Raw genomic sequence first — 15,346 nt, forward strand, 5'->3', positions numbered from 1 at the left:
TATAAAACGCGAAGTCTGGTACCAGTTTCATTTGCTAATCTCTCTCGATCTCATCTCTCAATTATATATATATATATATATATATATATATATATATATTATTATTATTATTATTATTATTATTATTATTATTATTATTATTATTATTATTATTATTAAGATTAATATTATTATTATTAATTATTATTATTAGTAGTAGTATTATACATAAAATACTACGACGAAGTCATGAGCGTGTCACTTTTAAAATGGGTTTTCAAGCGGGATAGAGCTAAGGAAATTATGGGTTATAGCTATGGAGGTTATGGGTAATGTACGTGGGTATTATTGGCAAATCAAACCTAGTGTTTATCATCTCTGTTGCGTCTAGTATTATTTGCTCCCTTTTTAATTGCTTTTGCAATATATATTTTTGGGCTGAGAATACATGTACTTTATTTTAAACGCAATGGATACAAGTACATACTAAATTCTACACCGAGTTTGAACCGAAAATCCCTTAGCTTTGGTAACTAGTAACTGCCAGTTATAAGAACTGGTGGGTGCGAATAGTTGTATATGGATCCATAGGGCTTGACATCCCCGTCTGTTCCAGGTATAGAAACCCTAGCCTGAACTATAAAACAGACGTATGCTATTTGAGTTTAGTACACGTTGGTTTGCATGTATTGTACATGTTGGTTGCATGTATGTTAAAACAGGGGTACTTATTATATAGACGTTAAAGTTTAGTTACCAGGGTGCTCAATCTTTTAGAATATTTTGATAAACGTTTCTGGATGAAACACCTGAAATCTTGTGATCCACCTTTATATACAGATTATGCGATACACTAAAACTATGAACTCACCAACCTTTGTGTTGACACTTGTTAGCATGTTTATTCTCAGGTTCCCTAGAAGTCTTCCGCTGTTTGCTTATATGTTAGACAAGCTATGTGCATGGAGTCTTACATGGCATATTTTTTCAAGGAAACGTTGCATTCACCAAATCATCACCATGTATCTTATTTTGACTACATTGTCAACGGAAATACTATTGCAAACTATTATATTACGGTGATTGTGTACATGTAGAAATCATCAGATGTTGAAAACCTTTGATTTAAATATTCATTTATGGTGTACCTTTTTAAAAGAATGCAATGTTTACAAAACGTATCATATAGAGGTCAAATACCTCGCAATGAAATCGATGAATGACGTGTTCATCCATATGGATTTGGAGAGATCGTCACATACAGTAAAACACTATTTGCTACAGTAACACACTATTTGCTACAGTAACACTATTTGCTACAGTAAACACTATTTGATGTCGACGAACTAGCAAACAAAAGCGGATCAGGCGGCCATGCGAGCGCATGGCAAAAACACTGAAAATCCATACGATCGAATGAGCTACAGTAAATGGAAAAGTACTATAAATACGCCAGTTTGCTCGACGATTTTTACTCAAAAATTTCTTCTATGTAATCAATATTTATATTTAAATTATAATTATAATTTTAAATTTAAGTTTAATAATAATAAGGTACATACGAGGGTGTTTTTAATTCGAGTTTCAAACCGCTTTAAGCTAAGGAAATATTGGGTATTGTTCGGGGTATTGTTCTTGAATCTAAGGTCAACCATACAGTCATCTACCATCATTACGTCTACCCAATTTGCCTACAATTTTGAGTCTCAATATTGAACTGTGAGTTTATAGATCTCTTTTTAAATACTTTAAATATTTTTGGGCTGAGAATACATGCAATTTATTTTAAACGCAATAAGACACAAGTACATACTAAATTCTACACTGAGTTAAACCGAAAATCCCTTTACTTTGGTAACTAGTAGCTGCCAGTACATAGGATATGGACTGGTGGGCGCGAATAATTGTATATGGATCCATAGGCTTTGACATCCCCGTCCGAGCTAGAGCGCTAGCCTTTTAACGGACGTATGCTATTTGAGTTTATGACACGTTGGTTTGCGTGTATTAAAATGAATGGGGTAATTATCATTATAACGTTAAAGTTTAGTTACCAGGGTGCTCTGTTACGTAGAATCTATTGATAAACTTTTGATGAAATCTTGTGGTCTATATTTATATATATTTATGACTCGATCAATTAAACCTATAACTTACCAACATTCGTGTTGACTTTTAGCATGTTTTATTCTCAAGTTCTTAGACTGCTTCCGCTGTGATGTGCTTGTTGCCTGCATGGAGTCTCTCATGCTTTGTACAAAGTTTATTGCATTCAAAATAAAACTGCGTTGTGTAATAAATAATTGGACTGTGATGTCAACCTGTAAATTAAAGACTTATGTATTTTGGGGTTTTGCTTATACCTAAGCACTCGCCCACATGTTTATAACTTTCTATGTTTAGAAAGTCACTTATTTTAATGAATGCAATATTTTATCAAAACGTATCATATAGAGGTCAAAACCTCACTGTGGATTCAATGATTAACGTGTCGCGTCAATAGCGATTTTAACGGGTCGTTACATGCGCCGCTCCTATTTTTTTTTTTAAATTGGTCTTTTTTAATTAAACGGTTTGGAGTCGTTTCATATATATATATATATATATATATATATATATATATATATATATATATATATATATATATATATATATATATATATATATTAGAAAGTAACCATTTATAGGTGGCGGTAAAATAAATAATAGATAAAATAAATGTAAAAAATAAAATTAACCCATATTTTATCAAGTGAGAGGCTGCCGATTAGATTGAGATTGAGATAGACACCATTAGTTTAGATTTTATAGTTTATTTTATATAATAACTAGTTAAAGACCCGCGAATTCGCGGGTTTTAATTAAAAAGTCGTTAATATATTTCAAAAAACAAAAAAAGTGTTTGTAAAATCAAATGTTGCATATAAAATAAAGTGAAAGGATGTAGACATAAAAACAAAATATTGTTGAGATTATGTATAAGTAACGATAATAAAAATAAATACTCTAAATAAAAATAAACATTATTTATATAGGGATGGATTCCCATGGGTGATTAAAAGAACTTAATCGCTTTTGGTAGTTGTGAAGTGTAAGCAATGCCAAAGATCTTCGTATTATATTTAGTATATCCAGCATCTTCTTCAAGATATTAATACGTAATGCATCAGCCTCTAAAAGAAATAATGAAGTTATCTATTTAAGGAACTATAAGTATCTTTTTATAGTAAAACAAAAATAACATGAAATAATGATTATATATTCAAATGTAACACTGTTAGAACACAAAATTCAATTTAAAATAAAATATCTAAAAAAAATAAACATTATATTGGTATAGTTTTTCACTGGTGATTAAACGGCATGAATCTATATAAGTAGTAATGAAGCTATCTATTTAAGGAACTATAAGTATCTTTTGAAATACAAACATGTAAAAAAGAAAATCACAATCTTCAAGCATATTTCATATAGCATTCGACTTACTTATTAAGTAGGTGAGATGGTTATGCAAACTTGCGCACAACCATCTAAAACACTTCATTTTCACATGAAACCCTCTAACTAACTATAATGCATTCAATTTTCAAATACGCGGTCTATATCATGTCCTGGAATTGAACCATTTACTAACCATTTTTAAAGCTAAGATACACGGGTCGTTACAGTTTCTGCTGCTTCATTCAGCTTTTTGAATATTCAGAGTATTGGTTCATAACCTGAGTGCTTTTCAGAATTTCAAAATGGAAGATCATAATTCTAAGAGATAAATGTTATATGTATACATATAACTGTTGATGTAGAAACGCTGCGAGATTCAAAGTACTGATTGCTGATTCCTGGTAATTGGTAAGGCAATTCTTGTTACAAGATGCGGATGAGTATATGATAGGGTTTCAATGAATGTAATGATTTTTCTGAAAATCAAAGATCAACAAAGTTGTCGGTAAGTTTACCGTTAATGTGGTGGAATATAAGCGGTTCTCCGGTAACATTGACGAAAGGCAAACTTATATATCAGGGTTATAATAGTGTTTATTCGAACGAAAGGTCGATGTTGATCAGCTGGAGCTGCGACAAAATTGGCTAATTTGGAAAGGAATTTCAAAGTTACTTTCGGTAATAACAACGCCAAAAGAACTAGCACAAATATGTGTTAAACGTTTACTCAGGTTCAGAGAGTTTTCAGGTGCATAACTATATGCATCAATCTTTTCTTCCGTAGATGAAGTGCGGTTGGTTCATCCTATCGATTGAAGTGTTTTCAAGAATTATGAAAGGTTTGAATCGCAGATTGTAATCGTCAAGATACAAATGAGGTTTAAGATGAAATCAAGTGGCAAACTTGAAGAAATGTTTAGTTTCATATGTTATAATCAATATTTTAATTCATTTTAATTGTCCAATGTTGGTAGTCCACAATTAGTAATTCAACAATTCATATATAGTTTAATATATAATATTCGAATTAATTAATAAGTATTCGTGACCCATTGTATACATGTCTCATACTCGATCACAACTCAAAGTATATATATTATTGTAGAATCAACCTCAATCCTGTATAGCTAACTCAAGCATTACTGCATATAGAGTGTCTATGGTTATTCCAAATAATATATATAGATGCGTCGATATGATATGTCAAAACCTTGTATACGTGTCCCGATATTTAAAGTGCGTAAAATAAATAACAGAAATTAAATGATGATAAATAAAATTGCGAGAATTAAAATTGCGATAATTAAATTGCGATAAATAAAATGTAATAAGGAATTAACAGTTAGCTAGGAACAGTTAGCTAGGATTTTGTTAGCGTGGATTCTTAACAAAATTTCTCATAGTTAATTTGTTTTTTTCTAACAAATTTTATTTTGTCAAATATTTTCTTCATTATGCCACTTGTTGGATTATGGTAAGTCAAAATCCAAATATGAAATTGAATGAAAATGGTTACTTTGTGGTGAACGGGTTCGTATATCGTGTGGATGTAAGTATGATAGTAAATGGCTGTTGAATCAGATTCGAAGAATGTACAGTGTAACTTATTAATGTGAAATCTAAATATTCCTCGGGTATTACCTATCCGTTAAAATATTTTCACCATTAACAATTTGTACAAAAGAATTTTTTTTTATTACAATCTTTTTGAAAACATATATACATATATATTTTCTTCAGATGTAATACAGATTTAATGAGTTTATATCATATTAAGCTCATTTGATTTTTGGCTAGAACTAGAATAAATAATCTCTAAGACTTTAGAGATTACATAATCGCTACCGAATGTTTCTCTAATGATGTTATAGATTGATACTTCATCGGTTGTGGTCGTTGGTACTCCTTGGTATCTATGATGCGTATGACGTTGATGCTCGAGATACAGATTGTGATGTTGAATCACGGGATGTGGATGTTGTGGATGGTGGTACTGGTTATGTTGCTTATGCTGCTGATGGTGGTACTTTTGCTGCCAGCGTTGCCGCTGGTGCTTGTAATCTTTGCACCATATTCTCCAAAGTCACTACCCGAGCGCGAAGCTCGTTGACTTCTTCTATTACACCGGGATGATTGTCGGTTCAGACGAGTGGATGAATAAGATCTAGAATATGAGATAGTATATAATCGTGACGGGATACTCTGGAAATGAGAGAGAAAATGGTATTACGAACAGGTTCGCCGGTAAGTGCTTCAGGTTCATTGCCAAGTGGGCAATATGGTGGATGGAAGTGATCACCTTCTTCTTATCTCCAATGATTAAGTAGGCTACGAACCCATCCCCAATTCATCCAGAATTGGTGATGACTGATTGATTGATCCATTCCAGTTACACTACTTTCGGAGCTCGAGTGGAAATCCATATCGGAATAGCTATCGGAATCTGAGGGACTCGAACTGGTTGAGGGGTTCATCTCGTACGATCATATGAAGGATTTTCAATAAGAAATAGATTATAGGATGTAGATTAGTACCCTTCAAAACATAATTTACATATGCATATATAATACTAAAATCCCATAAGTTACGGAGGAATCTACGGAAGCTGTCATGCAAAGGTAATAATAACAGATACGCTAAGATTTGAATTTATCTATACACTGTCTATGCAATAGAGGCAGTAAGACGTGTCTAGACTTTAAGGATGATAAGCAAATAATTTTCGACACTAAATGATAAGCAAAACTTTTGACATTCAGACACGGTCGAAGTCCAGACTCACTAATACATCTAAACAACTATTAGTTAGACACCCTAATGCAAGACCTGGTTCGCTAAGACCACCGCTCTGATACCACATGTAACGACCCGTCCTAATCCATAAGGATGAATACAATAACATAAGATTACATCGCGAGGTATTTGACCTCTATATGATACATTTTACAAACATTTCATTCGTTTTTAAAAGACAAACTTCCATTACATCGAAAGTTGATAGATATGTATATCCTTTCATAATATTTCCAAACTATGAATGACTTAATATTAATCTTGATGAACTCAACGACTCGAATGCAACGTCTTTTGAAATATGTCATGAATGACTCCAAGTAATATCTCTAAAATGAGTAAATGCACAGCGGAAGATTTCTTTCATACCTGAGAATAAACATGCTTTCAAGTGTCAACCAAAAGGTTGGTGAGTTCATTAGTTTATCATAAACATTCATTTCCATCATTTTAATAGACCACAAAATTTCATATATTGACACGCATAACTCGCGAATTAAAATTCATTCATATGGTGAACACCTGATAACCGACCATAACAGGATGCATATAGAATATCCCCATCATTCCGGGACTCACATCGGACATGATAAATTTGAAGTACTAAAGCATTCGTAACTCGGATAGGGCTCGTTGGGCGCTTTAGATCTATCTTTAGGATTCGCGTCAATTGGTGGCAATTACCATAAACACCAATTCTTAGGCTACCAAGCTAAAAAGGGGCATATTCGGTTCGATAATCCAACCATAGAATGTAGTTTCGATCACTTGTGTCTATTTCGTAAAGTATTTATAAAAGCAGCGCATGTATTCTCAGTCCCAAAAATATATATTGCAAAAGCATTTAAAAAGGGAGCAAATGAAACTCACAATATTGTATTTTGTAGTAAAAATACATATGACGACATTGAACAAGTGTAGGGTTGGCCTCGGATTCACGAACCTATATCATTTATATATATTAACACATATAATTGTAATCGAACGAATATATATTATTAATGATATACTTGTTAAATTATATGTTATATGTATAAATTATAGTTTTATGTAACTAATTGTTATTTGGTAAAATAATAATAATAAATAAAAGTTGTATTATCTTATAATAATAATAATAATAATAATAATAATAATAATAATAATAATAATAATAATAATAATAATAATAATAATAATAATAACAATAATAATAATAATAATAATACTTAAAAATAATTATAGTAATAATAAACATAATAATAATAATAATATTAATGATAATCAAAATAATGATAATAATCATATATATTTATAAATCATGACAATGATATTAATAATAATAATAATAATGTTAATAATATTAATAATATTATTATTGGTGATAATAATATTTATCTTTAATCATAATAATGATGTAATAATAATAATAATAATAATAATAATAATAATAATAATAATAATAATAATAATAATAATAATAATAATAATAATAATAATAATAATAATAATAATAAAAGTGATAATAATAATAATAAGTAAATAGGAATTCTACCTCAAAGAAGTAATCCTTTTTTAAAAAAAAAAATGCCCAAGACCGGGTTTGAACCCGCGACGTCCTACTAACCCAATAATTTCCTTAACCATTCTTTCTGTTTTATTTTTTCTGATCTTACATGCATCCTAATTATTTTTAACCCATTTTAATTCAATTTCAATTTCCTTATTAAACTTAAAACCCAATCATCCTAACTACTACTTTATACCGAATCATCAAATATCATGCATCACTACATCTTCTTGTTACGTCCCTCATCATCATTATGTCGATCATCATCATCTATCATGTATCATCACCAATATCGCGTATCTTAAAATCACTTTCATAATCATCATCATCGATTTAATTATTTCATAAACACAAGAGGTTTGTTATAATCCCACTAAGACTTTCCTATTATTGTTTTCTTTATCATCATTATTTCATTACTTCCATCATCAAAATCATATTAACCATCATTATCTTAACTTCATCTAATCGAATCATCATCGAATCATTTTTACTACTTATGATCATCATGATCACTTATCATAATCAAACCATCATTCCTAATCGTGTACACATGATCAACATATCATTTTCATCATACAAAAATATCACAGCATTGTTGTTTTCACATATTTATCATTACTCGTTACCTGGCCCAATGTAACATGGACTCTTGGCCAGTTTCACTTCGGCCCAATAGTGTCTAATAACATCTCACGGCCCAAGGATAAATTAGAGACATGGTGACCCAACAAACCACTTGTAGCAACGATATATTATTCTTTAACAATTCTATTCTTTTTTTTATATAACCAAGTGGGTTTAATAGTTTAATGGTTGTTGCCACAAGAAAAAGAAAAAGAAAATGCTTGAAGTTGCTGTATAATGTAATCACAAGGTTGCATGGTGGGGTTAACACTTTAATAATGGTCGGTCAAAAAGAAGAGAACGTGCAGTAACAATTAAGAATGAAAACGTCAATTGCAAGCTGCAGGTTCCTTTTATTCACCATCGTATCATCAGTGTTTATCACCATTTTCGCTTAATCATCATCATCAATCATCATTCTCATTATTGTATAAATATAGCAGGAGCATAAACTAAACGGGTTTGAAGTGGTTGGTGGTGATTATTTCATGGGTGATGGTGGGTTTGCATAAAAGAAGGTGAGGCTGATTTAAAGGGTCTGGTTGTTTTCTTGTTGGTTTTATAGCGAATAACAACAACAACATTAAGTAGTAGTAGCTGTAATAATTAACAAGTGTAACAGCAGAAGGTGCGTGTTTGCAGCTGTAAAACAGAAAGCTTTAGTAGCGGTGGAGGTGGGGGGTTTGGTGTCCAGAAAACAGGAAGTTATGAATAATACATGATGGTTTAGGTAGTGGTTTCCATGGTTTTTGGAGAAGGTGTCGTGCAAAAGAACGAAAGAAAGAAAAGAGAAAGAGAGAAGAGATATTGGTGAGGATGAAGGTGATAGCCTAACTTGTGTGTCACATGATTATAAGTAGAACCACAACTAGTGTTTAAATGGATGTGGTATTTTAAATGGGTGCATGAAAGTGGCGGTTGTGGTGGTTTGTTCTTGAAGGATGTAAACAATGATAGTTGTGGGCGTCGAATATGAAGGTGATGATTGTTTAAGGTGTTCCAACTTATCGATGAGTTGTGATGGTGATCGAAGAACATATTTATAAACAAAGTTCATTGGTGATGAGTTTATATGATAACGAAGGAGGGTGGTGTGTTTGTAGAAGACAAGCAGAGAAGAAAAAAATAAAGTGGGTAACATAAGTGGGTATTTGTTCAAGTATATATCTATGTAACTTCCCGCAATCACAGATTACATAGTAGTACAATTAGTCATCGAGATTCCTTTGTGAATAAGTTGTCAAAAAGAAACGGTTAATTGATATGGAAAGGAAACAGAAAGGAGATTCCCTATATTAATCACCTATCAATCTATATCTATATAATACTATAATAATAATAATAGTACAATAATAATGTAACAGAAATAATTAAATAAATATAATATTAATTATAAAATATTTTAAAAATAAAACATGTGAAATGTTATCCGTCGTCTACTATTTCATTCACAGACTGAAATTAGTGCCCCGTTGATAAAGCAGTGGCGAATAAAAGTCTTCGGAAAAATTCCAAACTTTCACAGTAATTATCTTTATTTATTTCGGTCATTATGGTATAAAATTAGATCATTAATTTATTAAATAAAAATTACATCAACTGTCCCTCTCAATTCTGGGTAAAATATAAAAAGTGCTTAAATTTAATAACTATATCCTAAATACATTTTTAGTAAGCCTAAAATTTATAGAACTCATTTTCGGATTACCATTTATTTTAAAATCATATAAGTTCGAATGAAACTTCTCTAAATAATAATCGAAATGTCCAACAAGTATTACAATCATTAAATAATTATTTTTGATATACTCTATACATATATTTAAATTTATTTTTATATGTGTACACATTTATTTACAAATAATAGTTCGTGGATCGTCGAGAATGGTCGAAGGTCAATGAATACGTGAACACAGTTCAAAGTTTTTGAGATTTCAATATTACAGACTATGCTTATCGTGTCGAGATAATATTAAGATCAAGTTTAAATTTGGTTAAAAATTTCCGGGTCGTCACAGTACCTACCCATTAAAGAAATTTCGTCCCGAAATTTGAATGTGGTTGTCATGACTAACAATAAAAATATTTTCATGACGAATATGAGTTGATAAATAGAGTTTCATCATCACTGAGTAATATGGATAATATTTGATCACTCGAAGCGTACGAATGAAACTATCACAAAAGAGTGAAATGAATAACTGCAGATTCGTCTTATCTGGTGACGTAGTCACAGTTGATTTCCAGAATTCAAGGGATTTAAAAGAAAATCTTTGAAATTTAAAAGATTTGATTCTTCGGGATTTAAGAAAATTAGGATCCTCTTTAATTAAATGTGATGATCTGTCTAGATTGCTCTGTCTGATATTTCACTATAAATTTACTCTTTCCATTCCGTTACTTTTATCTCTCCTATACTCAATTCTCAAATTCAAAAGTTTGTGAAAATGCTTAATCCAGTTCTGATCCTTGTCCTTATCCTTACTATCACAACAATCATTCTCCTTTTCCAACTTTCACTGGAGGAATCTGTTTTCTTCTACTTCGCACTTGGGTTATAGTATTTTTAATTCTCCCGTGTCTTTATGTTGTGATAAACATTGACATACACGGTTTGTAATTTATGTATTGTTGTTGGACTTTATATTCTCCCTTATATTTCGGAGCTCTTTACCTTTATTCTCTTCTCGACTCTAAGTACAACAAGTAATGGTCAAGAATTCTTAGGTATGGTGTTTCGAATGAACATAGTTAATGTTCTTAAGAAAGAGATTGTAACAGCACGATCTTGATTGGTTAAATTACCAGAATTCAAGAGAAAAGATAGAACTATCAGGAAGATATGTTCTTGATATGTTTAGAGATTAGATAGAATGTAGAATCGTGTAACATGGCACATGATGACGTTATGATCTGTGAATCATCACGTTCCATTTAGAAACTCAACATGACTTACTGTAATATAATCACGTTGATCAAGTGTCATTATGTTATACTAACTCATGCTTCAGTTCCCAACACTACTTCAAAAACATTCATATTTTAAACTCGAAGGTTTACAGAATATAGAAACTAAACAGTTTCCTTTATAATGTAATACAGATAACATCAGACAAGAATATTTATGAAGATATATTCAGAAATATTGAGGATATTTATAATGAAAGATACGATGATATTTTAGAATTTCTAATATCGATGGATGAGGATGAAGATTTGTCAGTAAAGATTTAGAGTCAGGAGCAAGGTATTCGTTAATGAATTCAGCAGATACTGAATCATTTGGATTTTTTTGAAGACAGATTTAGCCTTTGTGATTTATCCACGGCCTCCTTCATAATTTCGCATAATCCGTTTTTTGGTACTAAATTTTCTATTGAGCGTTTCCAACACTCCATTCTTTATCATCATACTTTTGACTGTTAAGGTCGTTTACAGTTTCTGCTGCTTCATTCAGCTTTTTGAATATTCAGAGTATTGGTTCATAACCTGAGTGCTTTTCAGAATTTCAAAATGGAAGATCATAATTCTAAGAGATAAATGTTATATGTATACATATAACTGTTGATGTAGAAACGCTGCAAGATTCAAAGTACTGATTGCTGATTCCCGGTAATTGGTAAGGCAATTCTTGTTACAAGATGCGGATGAGTAGATGATAGGGTTTCAATGAATGTAATGATTTTTCTGAAAATCAAAGATCAACAAAGTTGTTGGTAAGTTTACCGTTAATGTGGTGGAATATAAGCGGTTCTCCGGTAACGTTAATGAAAGGCAAACTTATATATCAGGGTTATAATAGTGTTTATTCGAATGAAAGGTGGTTGTTGATCTGCTGGAGCTGCGACAAAATTGGCTAATTTGGAAAGGAATTTCAAAGTTATTTTCGGTAATAACAACGCCAAAGGAACTAGCACAACTATGTGTTAAACGTTTACTCAGGTTCCGAGAGTTTTCAGGTGCATAACTATATGCATCAATCTTTTCTTCCATAGATGAAGTGCGGTTGGTTCATCCTATCGATTGAAGTGTTTTCAAGAATTATGAAAGGTTTGAATCGCAGATTGTAATCGTCAAGATACAAATGAGGTTTAAGATGAAATCAAGTGGCAAACATAAAGAAAAGTTTAGTTTCATATGTTATAATCAATATTTTAATTCATTTTAATTGTCCAATGTTGGTAGTCCACAGTTAGTAATTCAATAATTCATATATAGTTTAATATATAGTATTCGAATTAATTAATACGTATTCGTGACCCATTGTATACATGTCTCAGACTCGATTACAACTCAAAGTATATATATTATTGTAGAATTAACCTCAACCCTGTATAGCTAACTCAAGCATTACTGCATATAGAGTGTCTATGGTTATTCCAAATAATATATATAGATGCGTCGATATGATATGTCAAAACCTTGTATACGTGTCCCGATATTTAAAGTGCGTAAATAAATAACAGAAATTAAATGACGATAAATAAAATTGCTAGAATTAAAATTGCGATAATTAAATTGCGATAAATAAAATGTAATAAGGAATTAACAGTTTGCTAGGAACAGTTAGCTAGGATTTTGTTAGCGTGGATTCTTAACAAAATTTCTCATAGTTAATTTGTTTGTTTCTAACAAATTTTATTTTGTCAAATGTTTTCTTCATTATGCCACTTGTTGGATTATGGTAAGTCAAAATCCAAATATGAAATTGAATGAAAATGGTTATTTTGTGGTGAACGGGTTCATATATCGTGTGGATGTAAGTATGATAGTAAATGGCTGTTGAATCAGATTCGAAGAATGTACGGTGTAACTTATTAATGTGAAATCTAAATATTCCTAGGGTATTACCTACCCGTTAAAATATTTTCACCATTAACAATTTGTACAAAAGATTTTTTTTTATTACAATCTTTATGAAAACATATATACATATGTATTTTCTTCAGATGTAATACAGAGTTAATGAGTTTATATCATATTAAGCTCATTTGATTTTTGGCTGGAACTAGAATAAATAATCTCTAAGACTTTAGAGATTACATAATCGCTACCGAATGTTTCTCTAATGATGTTATAGATTGATACTTCATCGGTTGTTATCGTTGGTACTCCTTGGTATCTATGATGCGTATGACGTTGATGCTCAAGATACAGATTGTGATGTTGAATAACAGGATGTGGATGTTATGGATGGTGGTACTGGTTATGCTACTGGTGCTACTGATGGTGGTACTGTTGCTGCCGGCGTTGCCGCTGGTGCTTGTAATCTTTGCACCATATTCTCCAAAGTCACTACCCGAGAGCGAAGCTCGTTGACTTCTTTTATTACACCGGGATGATTGTCGGTTCAGATGAGCGGATGAATAAGATCTAGAATAGGAGATAGTATATAATCGTGACGGGATACTCTGGAAATGAGAGAGAAAATGGTATTACGAATAGGTTCGCCGGTAAGTGCTTCAGGTTCATTGCCAAGTGGTCAATATGGTGGATGGAAGGGATCACCTTCTTCTTGTCTCCAATGATTAAGTAGGCTATGAACCCATCCCTAATTCATCCAGAATTGGTGACGACTGATTGATTGATCCATTCCAGTTACACTGCTTTAAGAGCTCGAGTGGAAATCCATATCGGAATAGCTATCGGAATCTGAGAGACTCGAACTGGTTGAGGGGTTCATCTCGTACGATCATATGAAGGATTTTCAATAAGAAATAGATTATAGGATTTAGATTAGTACCCTTCAATACATAATTTACATATGCATATATAATACTAAAATCCCATAAGTTACGGAGGAATCTACGGAAGCTGTCATGCAAAGGTAATAATAACAGATACGCTAAGATTTGAATTTATCTATACACTGTCTATGCAATAGAGGCAGTAAGACGTGTCTAGACTTTAAGGATGATAAGCAAATAATTTTTGACACTAAATGATAAGCAAAACTTTTGACATTCAGACACGGTCGAAGTCCAGACTCACTAATGCATCTAAACAACTATTAGTTAGACACACTAATGTAAGACCTGGTTAGCTAAGACCACCTCTCTGATGCCACATGTAACGACCCGTCCTAATCCATAAGGACGAATACAATAACATATGATTACATCGCGACGTATTTGACCTCTATATGATACATTTTACAAACATTGCATTTGTTTTTAAAAGACAAACTTCCATTACATCGAAAGTTGACAGATATGCATATTCTTTCATAATATTTCCAAACTATGAATGACTTAATATTAATCTTGATGAACTCAACGACTCGAATGCAACGTCTTTTAAAATATGTCATGAATGACTCCAAGTAATATCTCTAAAATGAGCAAATGCACAGCGGAAGATTTCTTTCATACCTGAGAATAAACATGCTTTCAAGTGTCAACCAAAAGATTGGTGAGTTCAGTAGTTTATCATAAACATTCATTTCCATCATTTTAATAGACCACGAGATTTCATATATTGACATGCGTAACTCGCGAATTAAAATTCATTCATATGGTGAACACCTGGTAACCGACCTTAACAAGATGCATATAGAATATCCCCATCATTCCGGGACTCACATTGGACATGATAAATTCGAAGTACTAAAGCATCCGTAACTCGGATGGGGCTCGTTGGGCCCGATAGATCTATCTTTAGGATTCGTGTCAATTGGTGGCAATTATCATAAACACCAATTCTTAGGCTACCACGCTAAAAAAGGGCATATTCAGTTCGATAATCCAACCATAGAATGTAGTTTCGATCACTTGTGTCTATTTCGTAAAGTATTTATAAAAGCAGCGCATGTATTCTCAGTCCCAAAAATATATATTGCAAAAGCATTTAAAAAAGGAGCAAATGAAACTCACAATATTGTATTTTGTAGTAAAAATACATATGACGACATTGAACAAGTGTAGGGTTGGCCTCGGATTCACGAACCTATATCATTTA

Source organism: Rutidosis leptorrhynchoides, chromosome 1 (genome assembly GCF_046630445.1).
Source record: "Rutidosis leptorrhynchoides isolate AG116_Rl617_1_P2 chromosome 1, CSIRO_AGI_Rlap_v1, whole genome shotgun sequence".
Taxonomy (NCBI): domain Eukaryota; kingdom Viridiplantae; phylum Streptophyta; class Magnoliopsida; order Asterales; family Asteraceae; genus Rutidosis; species Rutidosis leptorrhynchoides.